The 19,692-nt window shown below is 44.3% G+C and overlaps 1 protein-coding gene across 1 annotated transcript in view; it reads right to left on the bottom strand.

Moving 5' to 3' along the window:
• TRIQK (triple QxxK/R motif containing) overlaps positions 1-17,879 on the bottom strand; it is a 143,045-nt gene extending 125,166 nt beyond the window's left edge. The window contains exon 1 of the mRNA XM_075582753.1: positions 17,766-17,879. The gene's annotated coding sequence lies outside the window, so the exon portion shown is untranslated. The remainder of the gene's footprint in view (positions 1-17,765) is intronic.
• Between the last annotated feature and the right edge of the window lie 1,813 nt (positions 17,880-19,692).

The raw sequence follows: 19,692 nt of genomic DNA, 5'->3' as shown, positions 1-19,692 counted from the left end.
ATATATATATATATATATATATATATATATATATATATATATATATATATATATATATAGGAAGTTACTGCTGCGCTAACTTGGATACCTGGATAAAAGAAGGTGGAATAGTGAAGGATATTAAAAAACTAAATAACAGTGATAACAGAATATAATACCAACATACCACATACACAAAAAAACAAGAAAAAAAAAAAAAAAAACTGCAAAAGACACAACACAAGAGAAAAAAAAGCTGTGTGTGCTGGGCACGCGCATAGTAAGTGAAACTTCTTTGTGTGCTGGCATCAACATATAAAGTAACAATAATATTAGATGTTGTTATAGATGTTTGTAATAAAATTGAATAATTTTTAGATGTTACAATTGTATAGTTTTATTTTTTGCTTTTAAAAATCCATACTATCATTTTTAATACATGAAATAATCGACTTATGATAACTGAAGTAAGATACATATATTGTCGATTCTAAATTATCTAAATGTCGTTGAAAAACTGCATCAATAGTGGATCCAGATGTTGTAGTTGCTATGGCTGGATTGGTGTTGAGAGTTAAATTGAATTTTTCTTGTAGTAATCTAATAAGTGGTAGAGCTTCTTGAGATAGAAAGTTGATGTTAAAATCACCAGTTAATATGATGGGTACTTTGTCGTAATGTTTGTTGAACAATCCATCACCTTCAATAGAGTACGGTAGTAGAATGAACTCAATGAATTTGATGATATTCTGTACTGTTTGGTTTGGTGAACAATATATGACGATGGAGAGGACAATTTTGCCATTAGGTAAGATATACTCTGCTGCACATATGTCTCCTATTGGTGGGACATTAACTGCTAATCCTGTAGTCTGACTGTCAATGATGTGCATATGAGGCCTCATAATATGTGTATTGTTGCGTTTGTTATGATATATAGCAACTCCCCCGACTATAACATGTTGGCGTTTAAATTTAACAACACACTCAAAGTTATCAATAGTAACATTTTCATTGTTGTGTAACCAAGTCTCGGAAAGTAGTAATATGTTACACTGTTGCGTAACTGTATCAGTGAGGTCTGTGTTGTGTGCTCGAAGGCTTTGGCAATTTAGTGAGAATACACAACAATTATTTGGGTCTTTGAGTACATTAAGTAAAGTTTCTTGCAGGGTCTGTAGTTTGTTGTTTTTTAGTCTTGAAAACTCATTTTGTAGGTCAATTGTGGACGTAGCGTTTCTAAGTCCATGATAAAATTTCTTTTGACCATTTGCTGCGACAATGTACAGACCATTGATGTCAGTGACTCGCGATAAAGCAACGTATACTAATTGTTGCTCATGTCCCTTTTCATACTCGTAGACTACGGAATTAAATGTGCCACCTTGTGATTTATGTATTGTTATTGCACAAGCCGGGATCAATGGAAAATGATTTCGTTTAGCCGTGATAGTTCTATTTTTATTTAGTGCTATACTTGATGTGCGTCTTGTTATTGGCACAGCAGATGGGTTGATGTTGTTGGCTTGCATGTAATGAGCGTATTTTTTGCGAGCTATTTTTCCCACTTTTGGCGATGTAAGAAAAGTTAGCCATACCCGTTGTATTTGTCCATCATCGCTGTATTGGATGTGAGCTAATGATCCTAAGGCACCATTTGCTAAGCCGTCAGAGACATCTACATTAGTTGTTACAAGATATGGCTTTGCAATGACAAGCGGTAGTTCGTAGGGTAAGCCGCCGGTATCCAGAACAGACATTTTATAAAGTTTTTGTCGAACGTGGGCTTCCTGCTCTGCGTTTCTACAGCCAATAAAGATATCTATTGCTGTTGAAATTGTTTTTTCTGGTGCGGCACTCAGGATGGATTGGTTGTAGGTGTTCACTGAATCATTACGCAAAAAGAGACGTATTCCGTTGGCGCATAGATGGTCCGCGTCTTCCTTGGTGTAGAAACGTGATTCAATGAGTTTTTGCTCACATTCATCTAATTTTATGCCATTACCAATTTTAGTTAGCACAGTTGAGAAGGTTATGTTTGACTGGCGCATAACTTCATCTAGTTCATAGTATTTCAGTCCACGCCACAAAGTGGGGCCCGCGATACGTTGTTTAATTTGTTTATAGATGGGTGTTGCTCGAACGGGAGGTAACTGACGTAAGTCGCCAATGAGAAAGAGGCTTTGGCCACCAAAGTTGGTTTCAACATTTCCAGTTATCTGCTTCAGCCTGGCATCAATTTGAGACAGTAACTCAGCACCTATCATGCTCACTTCATCAATGATAATCACTTTGATGTATTTAAAAAGACTTCTATATTGTTGTACAACTTCAGTCGAAAGAGGTACATTTTTAGAAATGGATATTTTTAGTGCAGTGTGTACAGTAGTGCCATCTATTGCAACGGCAGCTTTTCCAGTTGATGCACAAGTAATATATGAATTGCAGTATCCATCAGTGTTAGTGAAGCGATTGAAAATGTCCATTAGAAGGCGTATGACAAAAGTTTTGCCACAGCCTGCGGGGCCAGTAAGAAATATTTGAAGTGGTTCGCTATTTGGAGAAAGTAGACTCCAAATGACATGCATCAAGAGTCCTTTTTGTTTTTCATTTGCATTTTGCATTAGTTTGCAGAATTGCTCCTTACAGAGTAAGTTCTCACGTTTCTTAGCTATAGCACCAAGTTTATTGAGGGTGGCGAGTTTAAGATCTGCATTCATTGCACTTTCAGGATTATCATAAAACTGTTTGAATGCATTGGGGTCTTCTTGTAATCGAGTCACTAAAGTATTTAAGTCGTTTTGGCATGTCTCATCGGGATCTGCTGTCCCTTCCTCTCTGCACATTTCTTTGCATATTTGTATTGTTTTACGAATGTCCAAGTCGGATTCGTATATTTTGCGTTGTTGTAAGATGAGCTCTTCATTATTATTGTATATGGTAACAAATTTTATCTCTGATAGAATGTCCTCCTCCTCGTTGCGAAATGCTATGTGTAAAGTAACCATTTCACGTTTATATTCGTTAATATCTTCAGCCATGTCATAATTACGGTAACGTATGACACGTGGAAACTGTCGTTTTTTGTAAACTCTTTTGGCATTACATGTGTAATTAGCAACAAAAGATGCCAATGTTAAATTTTCTAAATCTAATGGTCTTTTCTCATATTTGTCAAACCAGTTGTCTTTCCAAATATCACTGGAATCATCTGTGAGGTCCTGTTCATTCATTTCATCGTTGGATTTCTTAAGTCGCTGTCGTTCAATGGGCCAGACAGTGGGTATGTAAACTATGACTACTGAGCTTTGAGACATGGGTTGGCGTAGTAAATACCAGGCGGCTTCTTGGCTTGTGATTTCTACGGTGTTGAGCATGTCGATGCTTAGCTTTCTGGTAATTTCAATTATATCAAATTCAGGATGTTCATTCATGATGTTAACGATCTGTCGTTGTAGGTTACTGATACCTCTATTTGTTTTGTTAACATATTCTACGACATACGCAGCACAAGAGTATTCTTCAGTTATAAATTGTATGTCAGTATTGGACTGTAGAACGTTAAATATGAAATTATTGAATGGATTGTGCCACTTTTCACTTGGTTCTCTCTTTAGGAAAACTTTCGGTCTTTTAATGCCAGCTCTGAGAACATCTAAGTAGTAGTCGTATGAACGTATATTATTTGCTATAAAGAATGTGTCTATATTGGCGTAATTGTTGTTCTCTAGATTGTTCCACATTGTTTTGTAATGAGCAGCATATTTTTTTTGACGTTGGTCTGTTTTGGGCATTGGCACTAATATAGTTGTTTTGCGACATGGCATGAATGGCGCTTCAAAACGACATATTTGTTGCTTATTTGTGGCAATTTTCTTGTAACACGTAAACGTATGTTTGTGTGTTTGAAGTTTGATATGTCCAGAAGCATTGCTAGCCGATACAGATATCAGTTGATCTATCATGGCAATAGCGTCGGTTTTGTTTGCACCAAGTGGGTCGGCTGGGGCGTTATTTAACCAAAGGAGAATGTGAGCATGTGGACTACCACGATGTTGGAACTCTATTCGCTTAAAATAATTGATGACATAGAATGTTCCAAAGGGGCTTGATCTTTTTGACTGTAGTATATTCATAAGAACATCAACAATTTTATTGAAGTATATGGCACATGTAACTGCATCCTCATTAATTAATGTAGTCTTGTCCATGAAATGTAAATTTGCTGCATCATTCTCACTAATATCTGTACCATTGTTTTGGAACTTGTAAAGTATTTTAAGTAATCGAGGCCAACCAAGTTCATTAGCACTCAGAGTTAAGAACATGGTTGGTTTTCCAAGCTGTCTTATCATAGCAAACAAATCACGTTTGCGTTGTGCCCAGTAATATGTAGAATTTGGAATGGTACGTAGAAAAGCTAAGTTGTTCTCTATGCAGTTGTTGATGTACTGTTTAGATTCAACTTGGTGACGTGTAAGTTTGGTGTCCTTTCCTATGAACTTGAATGCAACCGTAAGAGAGTCGCGTGTTCTTAAACGCATAATTTTCATTGCTACATATAGTAGATGATATGGCGTGATGGCACGTCGATCAGAACGGCGTAGTTCGCTGGTTGCCATCATAAATGGTGTTACACGTAAATTATCTGGAAAAGTTCTGAACTGTCCAAGATATATGCTTGGAAATGATAATTCCTCTGCGTACTCGTCAAATAATAAACTGTGTGGTCTGCTCATTTCTCCAGGTGCAATGCGCAGATACTTGTCCTCGCTCCATAATAAAGTCTGCTGTTGTGCAACGAGACTATCGTCAATAGTTATGAGCTCACTTATTGTTTCTTTTGATGTTTCTATTTGCATTTCATTGTCATTAAAAAATGATTGATCAATTGTGATTTGATGCAGACGATAGAGTGGTGTTTGTACGAGATACTGTAACCAACATTTAACCACTCGCTTGTTAACCAACCCTATCAAGTAGCTGGACTTGTGCAATTTTTTGCGTTTTATGTGAACGTTAATACAGTGATCATCGTTGAGCATTCTTGGCCAACAATTGACCATAGTATTAACAGAGACAGGAATATTTATTATTTGTCCTAAAATGGCATATTGTCCATATGCGTGTCGCAAGCGTCTGATTTGCATAAAGGGTAGTCGTGGCGAAATTAGGCGCTCTGTAACTAAGTCAAGCTTAGGTAAATGTGCTGGTACTTTAGGGTAAATAAAACCATTTGAAGTAGATAAAGGTGGAATGGTGTCTCTAGCGAGAGAAGCTCTGCAACTGTTACAAACTTTAATGTCCTTAACATTGATGTGTGGAAATACAGTTTGTATTAGTGGAGCATGTTTCTCAGCAGGTGTTTTGATATCATTTTTGAACCATAATCTTTGACAAATGTAACATTCGTATCCAAACATGTTATTTAAGAATGTTCTTTCAAACTGCCGATGAGCATTTAGATGTAAATTATAATTGTCATATGGTAATGAAGTTTGGTCTGGAATTTCAGTATTATGTGCTGGATTACTGTTAGTACTTGCCGACGGAGTAGGGCCACATGAAGGTAAAGCCACAGTTGTGGGTGGTGTTTTCACGTTTTCTAGTTGCTTTTTTCGTTGTCTCCACTCTCTGTTACGTTGTAGTTGACTTTTTGGTGTTTGTTTTGGTGTTTTGGAGGCTCTAGCACGAGCACGATACTCACGCACTCTTTCTGTGCTTGTCTTAGCCATTTTTTTTTTAGATACAGAAACAGTGTGTTACAGTGTGCGTGTGTTACAGTGTGCGTGTGTTAGTGTGTTACACAGGGTTTGTGACACAGCGTTTGTGACACAGGGGGTGTGGGTGGGTGGTCTGCGCTCCGTATCCTTTTATTTAAAATTTAATGTGCGCGTGGGGGTAACGACGCCGCTGCCAGACGCTTCTGCGCATGCGTGGCGTCCGACAGGGTCGCCATGACTACTGCGCATGCGCGGCGCGGGCTGCGCAGAGGTTGACGGCAGCTGAACAGCTTGCTGCCTGTACGCGAGTGAGCCCAGCGGGGGGAGCTCTGTCTGAGTCTCCCGCCCGGCGGCAGGGGAGTCTCCCGTCCGGCGGCAGAGGAGTGTCCAGCCCCGCGGCAGAGGAGTCTCCCGCCCCGCGGCAGAGGAGTGTCCAGCCCCGCGGCAGAGGAGTGTCCAGCCCCGCGGCAGAGGAGTCTCCAGCCCGTGTATCCTGTGGCAGCAAGCCCACCTGCGGAGGTATGTGTATGTAATTATGTGTGTTTGTTTGTGTCAGTGTGTTTGAGTGTGTTTGCTCCGGGGGCAGGGGGACTTGCAGGGTGACAGAGGAGTGCAAAGCCGGGGCTATGAGTGTTTGCTCCGGGGGCAGGGGGACTTGCAGGGTGACAGAGGAGTGCAAAGCCGGGGCCATGAGTGTTTGCTCCGGGGGCAGGGGGACTTGCAGGGTGACAGAGGAGTGCAAAGCCGGGGCCATGAGTGTTTGCTCCGGGGGCAGGGGGACTTGCAGGGTGACAGAGGAGTTTTATGCTTCTGACACAAGAGGAATAACAGCGGTGGGACCGGAGCAGCTTCAGACAGCTGACGGAGTTCCCCCAGCAGCGCCTGACGTCACTGGGACGTATAGTAGCGTTAGGAGCGGCGCCGGCGGATGTCTGCGGCCGTGTGGGGGGAGCGGGGGCCATGAGTGTTTGCTCCGGGGGCAGGCGCCTGTAGCGCATCACTCCCATTCACCTGCCCTAGTGCTTCTGACATAAGAGGAGGAATAACAGCGGTGGGACCGGAGCAGCTTCAGACAGCTGACGGAGTTCCCCCACCAGCGCCTGACGTTACTGGGACGTATAGTAGCGTTAGGAGCGGCGCCGGCGGCTATCGCCGCCGCCGCCGCATATGTCTGCGGCCGTGTGGGGGGAGCGGGGGCTATTAGGAGCGGTGCCGGCGGCTATCGCCGCCGCCGCCGCATCTGATTTGTGGAGCGGGTGTGATGTCAGTGTTGGGGTCGGGCTGAGCCAGAACACAGCCCGGCCTCAACTGCCAGCACTGACGTCACATCCGTTTCATTTCTGTCTCCACAATTCTTTTTTGCCCTAGTTTGAATGAGGTGCCACTAAGGAAGTTTCACTTCAAAAGGGAATATGAAACAGGGAAAAAAGGAGGAGGGGGGGGAAAGAAAGGGGAGGGGTGGGGGGAGGGGGCCCCAAATGAATGGAAAGTGTCTGCTTCAGCTGTGGGATATCGCTGCCAGTCTTCAGGACCAACCACTTTCCTCTTCAATCTATAAAACAGAAAGAAGAAAGCGCGGCTCCCATAGTGTATTACTGTGTAAAATAATTTATTTATTAATGCTGCTAGATTACGGACACTCACAATGTATAAAAAGGTAATAAGCAGTAATTAGAAATAACTTGGCTCATCACCCGTTCCTCCGTTCGGTGCGCCGATCCACGTGTAGCTGCTCTGGTAACCTCCGCCGCGGATGCCAGGAACGTGCGCGCTCACTAGGTAGCTTCCTGGTTGTCAAGTCTCGCGATAGCTGCTCACCGGGTGACGTCACAGGATCCGGACGCAATTCAGTATGCACAATAACAGTGCTCAGATGGAGGAGTAAAGGGATGAGAAATCGCCAAGAGATAGAAGATATACTTCCAAATAAATAGGTCTTGCCCTACGCGTTTCGTCGCTGCATGCGACTTCCTCAGGGGATAAGAATAAACTGCTAACAGTCCACATATATAGCCAAAATACTTAATTGGATACCTCATGACACATGGGTCATGATTTGTTAACTCCTTGGCGCTGGGAGGGGGAAAGAAATGGAATGGAGCAGGAGTACTAGGTTTTTAGAGCATAGGCGCAATGTCATCAATGGTAATCTAGCCCATAGTCTTTCTAAACATGTTTCATCTTGTCATAATAAGGATCCTGCTTCTCTGACCATTAGGGGGTTAGAGTGTGTGTCACTGTCCCTTATTGGGGGGGATAAGTTCAGGAGGTTATGTCTTAGGGAGACCTTCTGAATATATACATTAGACACATTGTCCCCCAAGGGGTTTAATGAACACATAGATATGAGCACGTTGGTGTAATAGTGTTTTGGTTCCCTGCTATAATTGTTGACTGCATCATTCTCCTGGTTTATTCACAATATTATATATATATATATATATATATATATATATACACACACACACACACACACATTTTGTGACCCCCCATACAGACTACACATCTGCATGTATAGATATGAAATATATATAAAAATTGTAGTCTTATCCCCTGAGGAAGTTGCATGCAGCGACGAAACGCGTAGGGCAAGACCTATTAATGGACTCTATTTATTTGGAAGTATATCTTCTCTCTCTTGGCGATTTCTCATCCCTTTACTTCTCCCTCTGAGCACTGTTATTGTGCATACTGAATTGCGTCCGGATCCTGTGACGTCACCCGGTGAGCAGCTATCGCGAGACTTGACAACCAGGTAGCTACCTAGTGCGCGCGCACGTTCCTGGCATTCGCGGCGGAGGTTACCAGAGCATCTACACGTGGATCGGCGCACCAAACTGAGGAACGGGTGATGAGCCAAGTTATTTCTAATTACTGCTTATTACCTTTTTATACATTGTGAGTGTCCGTAATCTAGCAGCATTAATTAATAAATTATTTTACACAGTAATACACTATGGGAGCCGCGCTGTCTTATGTATGTATGTATGTATGTATGTATGTATGTATATACTGAGTTAAGTTATGGTGAGTAAAAAAAGTGACAAAAACCCTCCACAGCAAAGCAAATATGCAAATGTAAATACAACTGTATGCTCATCTGCATGTCTTAGGCAGGTCTGCAACCCCGCCCTTCACCATTATCACCCAGCACTTCCACTGCAGCAAGGGACTCTGGGAAATGACATGCAAATGAGCACACAGTGCCACTTTTTGCTTCAAAAACCATTTTTAGCATGGTTCCCTATAGGCTTAAGCTTGCTGCATGGTCACAGCTTTGAGCACAGCCAGGGTTAAGGTGCATACCCAGAAAACCACCCACAGACAGCTGTTTCGACCTTGATGGGTCTCATCAGTGTGGGGTTGATTTTACTGGGAATGCAAGAGAGGCTATGGGATAGGCTAAACCATAATACTGAGTTAAATTATGGTGAGTAAAAAAAGTGACAAAAACCCTCCACAGGAAAGCAAATATGCAAATATAACTGTATGCTCATCTGCATGTCTTAGGCGGGGTTGCAGACCTGCCTAAGACATGCAGATGAGCATACAGTTATATTTGCATATTTGCTTTCCTGTGGAAGGTTTTTGTCACTTTTTTTACTCACCATAACTTAACTCAGTATTATGATTTATATATATATACACATACAGTATATACACATACAGTATATACATATATATATACACACACACATACTCTGATGCAGCGGCAGTTATTCAAACACTTCACGCGTCATGTACATCGGTATCACGATTTTAAACCGCGGGATGAATTCCACCCTTCCCGCACTAAGATGCGAGCGCGGCGAGTGCAGAAAAACAAATTTTAGTGTTCTGGCTTATAAAAACATGAAATTGACACAGTAGCACAGTACCACAGTACTGTTCACATTACAATTCATCCATTTTATTGCAAACGAAGAAACAGAATCCATGAAATTCAAACAAAACATCCGCGATAAGCGCGGGTGCCTGGGGCAATTAGCCGCGTTCATGCTGCTAGGGGATCAGGAGGGAACTCAAAATCGGCGCAGAGATGTGTTCGAATAACGGCCGCTGCATCAGTATATATATATCCATAGTTAAGGTTTGACCAAGACTTCCATTATAACCCCTCTTTTTCAGTAGCTCATAACTCTCTTAAAAATTCACCAGTCTGTTTGCAATGTTATGGATTTCAGGTCAGATTGAGAAGGTGAATGTTTGTGGAAAGTTTTAGCACAATCCATTCAGTTGTTTTAGAGTTACCGGGGAAACAAAATTAGGTATATTAAAAGTTTGTAGCCAATAGTTTAACATGGGAAGTTTTCAGCCCCTATAACTCAAAGAGGAAAGAATTGATTTGTGTGAAGTTTGGCAAGGAGTTAGAGGCTTCGGGGTAGAAGTGCCTTTCAGTGGTTGTTGTTTTTTAAAAGATAAGGCGCATTGGAGATATGTAAGGTTAAAAGATAAAAAAAAATTCCTGGGCCCCACCATCAACTACAGACATGTCGGGGAATCTGAAGCCTCTACAAACACACTTCACCTGGTGGGTTCAGACTACAGATTCCCTTGAACCCGATGTCTGATGGATCCATCCGCACTGCACATCCTCTGCTCCTCACTCACAGTGTCACCTCGGTCTGCTCACTCTGCACATCAGGCAATTGGCTCCTGACAGCGAGGGGCAATTACCAAGGTATGATAGATATGAGGGGCAGTTACTGAGGTAAAATAGATATGGGAGGTGTAGTTACTGAGGTAAAATAAATATTATGAGGCAGTTACTGGGTGAAATAGATATAGAATGGGGGGGCTTGGGGGGAAGAGCAAGAGAGAGGGGTGACTGGGGGGGGGAGGAAGAGTAAGAGCGAAGGGGAATGAGATAGGGGCAGTTACTGAGGTAAAATAGATATGGGAGGTGTAGTTACAGAGGTAAAATAAATGTAAAGGGCAGTTACTGAGGTAAAATTGATTGGAGGGGCAGTTATTGAGGTAAAATGAATACTTATATATGACTGTACTGGCACAAAAAAGCAATGCAGCATCAATACTATGACCTGATAAGTAAATGTCATCCATAGTTAAGGGTTGAATGAGACTTCCATAATAACCCACCCTTTTCAGCCCATAACTCTCTCAAAAATTCACCAATCCGACTGATTTCATGGTGGATTGGTAAGGTTACTTTTTGTGGCAAGTTTGAGCACAATCGGTTGTATTTATTTGACACAATTTTACAACATGTCATTGTGAGGTATCTATGAACAATTTCATAGTGAAATATATGAATGAAAGAGCCCAGCACAAAAACCATAGAAAGTAAATTGGAAAATAAATTAAATTTTTTTTTACTTGGTTAAAGTGTAGTTATAGTTTGTAAGCAACCCATTCAAAAGTCTGGAACCACACTAAAGACTACTACAGTACTACAGTATAGCACTGTGGACAATTTCTCCTCTGACTAGAACTGAAAACTGTTCCTTCCTCCAAAGCAATCATCACAACCAAGCATGGGGGAGCAGTGTGGATGGGTGGTTGGGGTATTAATAGGGTGTCCAGATTGCCTGGTTTAGCAGGGACAGTCCTGTGTTTTTAATGTCTGTTCAGGCTACCCAACATTCTTTAAGATGTCCTGTTTTTTTGTGGCTGTCCCAGTTTTGATCATCAGAGCAGGGGGGCAGCAGAAAGCGAGAATCCAGGGAGAAGAGCAGGAGGAGAGCACAGGCCGGGTCAGAGCTGCAGAGGGTGGGGGCGGGGTTAGTGTCAGCAGAGCCTCAGCAGTGAGAACTTCCGGTGTCTGCTGCCAGGGCTCAAGATGGCTTCCCCCCCCCAAATGTTCCACAGAGGCAGGTAGGGACACACACACACACACATTATAGGGAGACAGAAACACAGCATGGCGAGCAAGACACACACAACATGGAGAGAGAGAAGAGAGAGACACGAGAGAGAGAGAGAGAGAGAGAGACACAGAATGGGGGAGAGACACACATACAGTGTCAGCGGAGCCCCAGTAGTGACAACTTCCGGTGTCTGCTGCCAGGGCTCAAGATGGCTTTCCCCCCAAATGTTCCACAGATGCAGGTAGGGACGAGAGAGAGAGAGAGAGAGAGAGAGAGAGAGAGAGAGAGAGAGAGAGAGAGAGAGAGAGAGAGAGAGAGAGAGAGAGAGAGAGAGAGAGAGAGAGAGAGAGAGAGAGAGAGAGAGACAGAGAGAGAGAGAGACAGAGAGACAGAGAGACAGAGAGACAGAGAGACAGAGAGACAGAGAGACAGAGAGACAGAGAGACAGAGAGACAGAGAGACAGAGAGACAGAGAGACAGAGAGACAAAATGGGGGGAGAGAGAGAGAAAATGGGGGGAGAGAGAGAGAAAATGGGGGGAGAGAGAGAGAAAATGGGGGGAGAGAGAGAAAATGGGGGGAGAGAGAGAAAATGGGGGGAGAGAGAGAAAATGGGGGGAGAGAGAGAATGGAGGGATGGGGGGAGAGAATAGGCTGTATGTTTGAGAGGGGTGGAGAGACATAAAGGAGACAAAGCGCAGTTGATGATGTCATTTGTTTTATAAATATTTTTTTTTAATTTGTCCCTGTTTTTATTTTTGTAAATCTGGTCACCCTAGGTATTGAGAAGCCCGATACTTGTGGTATGCGGTGGGTGGGTAGAGAAAGGGATCAGAGCGGACTGATACGTGTCAGGGAGGGGTGGAGGGATAAAGGGTCCGCAGATACTTGGGAAGGCAAGGGGAATAAAGGAATCACAGTATAAGGGATTTGTCTGAAACATCCTGGATGACCGCGGACAGGAAGTGATATCATCTTGTACGAAGCTACTACGGATATCTTGCTTCCTGGCAAATCCTGCCCTTACTCCCCTGACAGGAAGTAAGCCTCTCTCTGGCCTTTAAATAGCAGGCAGTTGGCCTTGGGCTTTGCTTGTTTCCTTGTACTTTGAGCTCTGCCTTGCCTTTGTTTTGCCTGCTGCCTCTCTTGACCTCGGAACCGGACCTGACTACCCTTTACCTGCCTCGACCCCGGAACCGTACCCGACTATCCCTGCATCTGATCCCAGGCCAAGTTCGGTGTATTACTCCCTACCTTTGCCCTGCGGGTCCGTATCCTGTTCTGCAGTCGGCAACACAGAAGCGTGATTAATTTGTGGGGGCTGAGTGAGAGAAACCAGATGTAAGAAAGGGATTGGACAAGTCTCACGCTTCTGGTTGGCGGGTGGAACAAGGCATCTGAGAAACCTAATGCTTGCAGGGTTGCCACCTTCGACTGAAGACCAACCCGGGCATCTCCCCCTGCAACTCACTTCAATACGGCAGCGCGCGCCACAGCGTCACACGGCGTCAAGTTGCCGTGACAACATGATGCCGCATGACTTTGTGACGTAAAGTAGCGTCTTGTTATATTACAATGTGCGTCACGTGATTCTGTTACGTCGCGTGCCGTTCCTGTTGTCATGGCAACGCGGCATCATTTGACGCAGTGGTTGCAGGGGAAGATGCCGGGAGACGTTGCCACCACACGGAGGGTATAAACAAAAAAGACCACCCGCTCACTCTTAGTCTTACATATTAGTCTGGGTGCACCTGGGTAGTGGCAATAGCATAAAAAGAGGTCTCTTTCCCCAAAGACAAGGAAAGTATAGAAACCCCAATTACATGCACTCGCGGATCTCATTTGTTCGGAATTGGTATCAGTCTTGAGACTCAGAAATGCACTTGAAATACTGTTGTGAACAGTGTAATAAAAAAAACCTCGAGGTAACCCCTATGATAGTGTATTAGTGATATGGTTCAAATATTTTTTTATTTCTAACAAGATAAAAATAATGGGGCACAAAAATTGTTAAAAACGCATGGGACATACTGTATAACAATGGAGGTATAGTCTACTGTAGTATAGATCACTCAAAGTGGAAAAATATTAGTGTTGTTATTAGCAGCAATCAATACACTATTGTTCACATTGCCCTGTAAATAAAATTGGGCACTCACCAAAGTATTGTTCAGACTGCCCTGTAATTTAACTACAACAATGCACATGTGAATATTAGGTTTCTTATGTGTCCCAGCATCTAGATAAAGAGGGGGCTTTTTGGAGCCATATATAAATTCCAGATAGTCTTTATAGATTCAAGTGAGCAAGGGCTGAATGTAAAAACCCTTTTAGATCCAGTTATGAGTATTGTCAGGCTGATGCAGTTGCAGAGTATGGGATAAACAGTGGACGGCCAGGATAGGGAGGGTAGGTATTCCCTGATAGAATGGAGGTTAGTAACTCTGCAGCAGCACAGTCCTGGTACTATACTTGCCTCAGACTCTGCTTAGATACCTAGAGGTCAGACAGGTGGGGGGGGAATTATCTCTCAGCTCTCCCTGCACTAGTAGCTGGCCGTCCAGGAAAGAAGAAGCACCGGGTAGGGGATTTCGCCTCCTAACAGCTGAGTGCTGCACTCGTAGCTGAGCATCAAAGCACAGAGAAGCGACAGGCTCGGGGTTCCCCTAATAACAGCTGAGTGCTTGTGTGACAGATCGCCAGACTGTCCGCATAGGCGGCAGACAGCATGTCATGAGTAGTGACGTCGGCGGACTGCCCTCACCACCTGGAGGTTTACTACGTAAACCCGTAGCCCGGAGACACCTGGTCAAAACCCGAAGTCTCCGGGTGAAACCCGGAGTGGTGGCAACCCCGAATGCTTGTGGGGTAAGGGGAGAAAGGGATCAAAGAAGCCATATGCTTGGGAGGGGGTGGGGTGGTGAGAGGGCGATAGGGATTGGAGAGGCCTGATGTTTCTGGGGAGCGGGAGGAGACGGATCAAAGAGGTATGAGGCTTGGGGAATTGGGTAAGAAGGGTCAAGAAAAAAGTCTGATGTTTGAGGAGTAAGCTGGGGGAGAAATGGATTGGACAAGCTTTGGGGCTGCATTCCACATTCTCTGATGTGATGGGATCATATAATTTGTGACGTCATGTATGATGACACCGGCAAAAGCAAAGCATGGGGGGAGGGAGAGAGTTAAATGTGTATCACCTTAAAGCTGCAGTTCAGTCTTTTTTTATTTTTTATTTTTTACATTTATTTTTTTACTTCAATAGTTTCATGTGTGTAATCTCTAATTAGCTAAAGAACAGTATAGCTGCCGGTCAATTAGTTTTCCATGTATTGATAGGTCGAAATTTGGTGACATATTAAAAGCTGGGATTTGTTTATAATCTGCTTGACTGGCAGTGGAAGCTCATGAATATTCATGAGCATTCCTGCACTGACAAGTGCTAGAGGGAGGGCAGGGCTGACAGAGGGGTGTGCCAGAGCTTGTGACAGGACATGAAGGGGCAGTGCCTTAGCAAATGGCTGTTAAAATAGAATACAAGAAAATTGGTCTTTCAAAGTTGTTTTTTTAAAAACAGAAAATGCTAAAAGTATTTTTTCTTACTACAGAACTGATTTATTAAAAAAAAACACACATGCAGGATATTGACTGAACTGCAGCTTTAACTTCTAAATGTCGATACTTTTGAAGGGTTTGCTTACAACGTGTGTGTGTGTCCGGGTCCCCTCTTACCGCCTGGCCGCGGAGGGGGACGGCTGCAGAGTTGTCTGGAGCGCCAGAGCTCCGCGGCGTGAGACGTCATCTTGTGTTCGCACATGCGCAGTATAGAATCAGTGCGGCGGCCATTACAGAGGCTACGCAGGGGACTACATGTCCCAGCAGCCTTAGGGGCTGCTTAACATGCGGGGCAGCAAAGCCAAAAGGGCTGAGGGATTCAGGGCAGGGAAAGGATACAGTTTGGTGCGAGTGAGGCACCACGCCAGTCAGAGCCAGGAAGTCAACGGAGCAGGTAGTGTCCAGGGAGCGGTGCTTCCCTGGACTAGGCCAGTATTTCCCTGTAGGGAAGTCCCCCAGATAGGGACACTTCCCTGTAGCCACTACAGCAGCATTAGTACAGTTGGTACCATGGTGGCGGACGGCCACACGGTGATCTGTGGCCTGGGACCAGACCACAGGCTACTTCAGAGACATTAAGGGAGGCACTCCAGCTGAGCTCCCTCAAGACACGGACATCACCAGTGAAGAGAGAGGATTGGACAGACCCCGCATCGTGGGATCACGTTGCGGCCTTGCTGATCCAACATTTACAGTATATCCTGGTCTGGCTTGAGAAGAGGGAGGTACCTACATGCACCAACGACTCTAGACAGGGGTAGCGCTACTCCACACACTCTTTGGGTGGGCTTTGTCTGTAGACACCAGGGTGGTTAGGTGCCCAGGCACACTCAGTACTTTGGGGGAACCTTACCGGGGGTGGTGAACAGTGTGTTGGGTCATTGCATTGTGGGAGACGTTGTGTTGGGGGTACTACTGTATTGTTATTAGTGTGATAATAAACAGTTGTATTATACCTGTGTGCATGTGTGTTACTATCACTGTATTGGATCCTGTGTGCGGCTATCCTGTAGCGCTAGGATCCCTCCCAGGTGGAGGCGCTCTACCGAGAAGGGCGAAAACTCACCCCAGGCTCCCAGCGGTGGAGGCTTAAGCCTTCTGTGAGCCACAGGTAAAGTCAGCACACGTAGTTCTCAAACACATAGGGAAAAGAGGCTACACCTATGTTTTACCACTGTTTATTTTTATTTATCCATTTTTAGACTGATTTGCACAGGCTAATAATGTGTCTAAGCCCCAAGGGATTATTCTCCGATTCTCAATTGTGCTGGTGCTACTGTTGTTCTCTCTTTTGCAAGAAGAAAAAAAAGTAAGACACGGGACCTGTGATTAACCACTCGAGTGCCGGAGGGGTTCGCTGCACCTGAGTGCCATGGCCCCCTCCGGCATGTTGCGGTCACATGACCACTTTCAATAACGGTCACGTGAGCGTGGGGGACATTTTGCAGTCCTCCACCTCATCATTGTGCAGATCGCATCCTAGACTCCATGGGAACGTATGACAAAGCTTCCGAGTGCCACTACCACTGACAAAGTGACTAGGGCACCAAAAGGATTAAAACTGCACCCCCCGGATTAATTTTAAAGATGCCAAATTGTGTCTTTTAAAGACTTTTGAAACTCCTTTTACTTTCTACTGTGATTCTTCCCATGCTTATACTGCAACATACCTTCTTGTAAAGTTGTGGGCTTTAAACTTTAACACAGCTATATAATTTTTTTGCCATTTTAATTCATATACAATAGGTACATAAATAAATGATCGACCTAAGTTCAGTGGAAATAAATTCTTATTTTATGTTTTTAAATGGATCTAATTGACAATGTTTTAGGACGCTTTAGGATGGCTATTGTGCACACTCAGAAAACGAAGGTGTATTTAAATCTATTGCATTAGATATTATTTCTAATGGTATACTAATTATTTAATCCTTTATATTTAGTGACAAAATATCAAAACAAAAATATTTACTTTTAGGACAAAGCAGCGATTTTATATACACCCCCAAATGTCTAAAACCTGAGAGTCGAAGCTATGGGCACAATAGCATTTGCATAATATGCCAGTAACATTTTATAGTCCTTATTGTACCCGTTATCGTGTGGTCATGCAATAAAGTGCACAATTTTGGAAATCGTGGCTCTATTGTATTAACCATTTGAGTGCAAACACCCCCACCAAGTTTATTTTCCTGCATCTGCATAACGCAGACATTTACATATCCATCTTAGGGCAGTCACACAATGTACCCCAGGGAAGGAGGAAGAGCTGCGTTCCTGATATGAAGGAATGCAGCTAGCTGCCTCTCCTCCACAGCTTAGTAGTTATAATTTCCACCACCCTCCCCTCAACCCCCACACCATCAAACTGTTTCAGCTGCAGCACTGGGGAGATCGCGCTGCTTCCTGCACACAACGGAGAAGTCAACATATAGCTTTAAATACTGTTACAATTTCACTGAGCTGCAGAGGTCACTCAGCTTCATTGCACAAGTTGGGGATACATGTCAGGCAGACTATACAGAAGTCGGGGGGATTTATCCCTGCCTCATTGCTTGCACCTCTGCATCTGTTTCACGCACGTCTCCTCTGGCCCCCACTTTTGCTTCCTAAAGGCCTGGTGCCTACCTAGTTTCTGTGTCTGCTCCTCCTCCTTCAGCTGCTGCTTCCACACCACACTGAGCTCTGTACTCCTGCAGAGGGCGGGGGCTCAGCTTTGCCTCACTTCCCCATTAACCCTCTTCACTCCTCTGTTAAAACTGTACACGTGGCAGGTTTTAGTGGCTGCAACCTCAATCATTCTTCTGCCAACAGAAAAAAAAGGAATACATCTCGCTGAGGTGGTCAATGAAAGTTTGGCCTTTTCAGTTACCAGCTAAAATCCTTTCAAAGGGGGATGAAGTAACTCATTAAAGTGTTTTGTTCATGTAAAAAAAAAAAAAAACTGAGAAATTACATTGATCATTTTCCACTGCAGGGAGCGGGTGATGGTAGCAGCGAGATTTTGTACCTGCTCAATGGGAGTGTACATATCAAGGCAGAAGTGATGTAATTGTGGGGAAATCTGCACCATACAGATGTACTGTAGCAAGACTTCGTGCAGATGAACAAGAAAAATGCAGCACTGGCAGGGTCGCCATCTTCTAAAGGCCAACCCGGAGTAAAAATAAAAAATCAATTATCTGACCTGCAGCGGCGTGGTGCGGCAGCGTCTCCCGGCATTCTCCTGTGTCTCCCCCTCCAACTCCAGTAAACATAACTGTTGACGCCGCGTTTCCATGACACCGGGACGCTACGTGATGAAACAGCGCTATGCGACGTCACGTTGCCATGGCAACGTAATGACGCGTAGCGCTGTGACGTAGCATCCCGTTGTCATGACAACACGGCGTAATTTAACGCTGTGCAGCCATGTTTACTGGAGTTGCAAGAGGACATGCAGGAGAATGCCGGACACGCCGCCACCCAGAGATTAAGAAGCTGGACCCATAGCCCCGAGGTTAGTGCCCAACACCTGTAGTCTCCGGGTCAAACCTGGAGTAGTGGCGGCGCTGGGGACAGTGTCTGTCACAGTCGCGGTGGGTCCAGGCTTCTCTATGGGATCCGCCGCAGAGTTAATCCTTGTGACGTGTCCAGGGGCGGTAAAACAAAAGAAAACACAGCACTCAGGAGTTACAGCATCCCTGCTCTCTTAAACAAATATTCACCCCAATTGTTGCAGCATGTTGTGGTGAAATTCAAATGCTATGCTACACTCGTTTTTACTAAATTTCACATTGTGTTATGTACAATTTTCTTCATGCATGTCAGTTGGAGGCAGCTCCCGATCCCACGGCTCACTGGGGGGCGAGTTCTCGGCGAGGCCTCTCATTGGTGGCTCTCTCCGCCAATGGGTTGGTCTCTCTGACCAACTCGCGCGAGTTCTGGCTCCGTGACGTCATTGCCGGGGGCGGGGGATTCAGTATGTAACAGGTATGCGTGCAGACGCGAATTTACTTTTTGATAAAGGGACGCAGGTCCCGAAACGCGTCAAAGTAACTATGTACCTCTGTTTGACCACCAAATAAATCATTTTATTCACTACTGGTTGCAGCCCCCTCCTTCTCTTCGGTAGTGCTCCGCCAAAGGCCCCCCTGGGACCATCCTTCTAATTTAAAGGAACAAAAATACAAAATTTCAGGCCTGGAAATGGCCTTTCAGATCCTTACATATAAATGCAGCTTAAATAGTGATCCGTGTTAACACCCGCCCCAGCGGAAATGACATCATCCAACTTCCGGTCCACGAAAATTATGGCAATCAATTTCACCCAATGTCTCCTGCAAAACCTATAGGGATACAAATAGTGACGCTGTGTGGCCACACAGCAACGTGATCGCGTTGCGACGTCCATGCGTTCCAATGTAGAATATTAACACAACCTTAGCGCTATGCAGAAAAAATATGTCACAACTTAAAAAGTCCCTTAGGTGAATACGATACAACAAAAGTATAGTCCAAAGTCCTGCAGCCCAGATGACTTGAATGAAATGTGAAAAGAGATAGTCCTCCTTGG

The sequence above is a fragment of the Ascaphus truei genome, chromosome 2 (genome assembly GCF_040206685.1).
Source record: "Ascaphus truei isolate aAscTru1 chromosome 2, aAscTru1.hap1, whole genome shotgun sequence".
Taxonomy (NCBI): Eukaryota; Metazoa; Chordata; class Amphibia; order Anura; family Ascaphidae; genus Ascaphus; species Ascaphus truei.
Note: the sequence above shows the minus strand (reverse complement) of the source record. Positions and strands in the feature narration are given on the sequence as shown.